The sequence below is a fragment of the Terrapene carolina genome, unplaced genomic scaffold (genome assembly GCF_002925995.2).
Source record: "Terrapene carolina triunguis isolate 2854851 unplaced genomic scaffold, T_m_triunguis-2.0 Scaffold32235, whole genome shotgun sequence".
NCBI classification, from domain to species: domain Eukaryota; kingdom Metazoa; phylum Chordata; order Testudines; family Emydidae; genus Terrapene; species Terrapene triunguis.
Window position 1 is genome coordinate 11,106 of NW_020696586.1, and position 547 is coordinate 11,652.

The window sequence follows — 547 nt, forward strand, 5'->3', positions numbered from 1 at the left end:
GGGAGAGAGTTTTCCTGTCAGTGTAGTTAATCCACTTCCCCAAGAGGTGGCAGCTATGTCAGTGGGAGAAGCTATATCAATGGGTGTGCAAGCTGTGGTGTTTACCACATTTAAGAAGTTTAATCAAACCCATTTTTAAAACCACCTGTGGTCTGGGAATGGCAAAGGAGCTCGATGAAGCAGGGTCTGTACTTCAAAGTCCTGGAGATCACAATTCCATGCTACTGTTGTCATGAGGGTATAGCTCAGTGGTAGAGTGTTTAACTACACATCAAGTGGTCCTTGGTTCAAACCCACGTGCCCTCTTATAAGCTTTTTTTTTTTTTTTAAAAGGAAAACATTTTCATTTCCATTCTCTATTATGTTCAGGAGCTCCACTATACGGAGATGCTTGAAATGAATGTAAACACTCAACATTTCGCTGTCCAAATGCATAAAAACCTAGCAAACCTGTCCATCAGCTGAAATCAGTTCCAATCCTCCAAGTGTCTAGTTTATGTTTTCATCAATTAAACAAAGGTATAATATGAATGTACATTTGCAGATC

The 547-nt window shown here is 39.9% G+C and overlaps 1 non-coding gene across 1 annotated transcript; it reads left to right on the plus strand.

Annotated features, from left to right (window-relative positions):
- The first annotated feature begins 234 nt into the window (after nt 1-234).
- Nucleotides 235-306, plus strand: TRNAC-ACA. The gene has a single exon. It is a non-coding gene; the product is annotated as a tRNA-Cys (tRNA).
- Nucleotides 307-547: the final 241 nt, after the last annotated feature.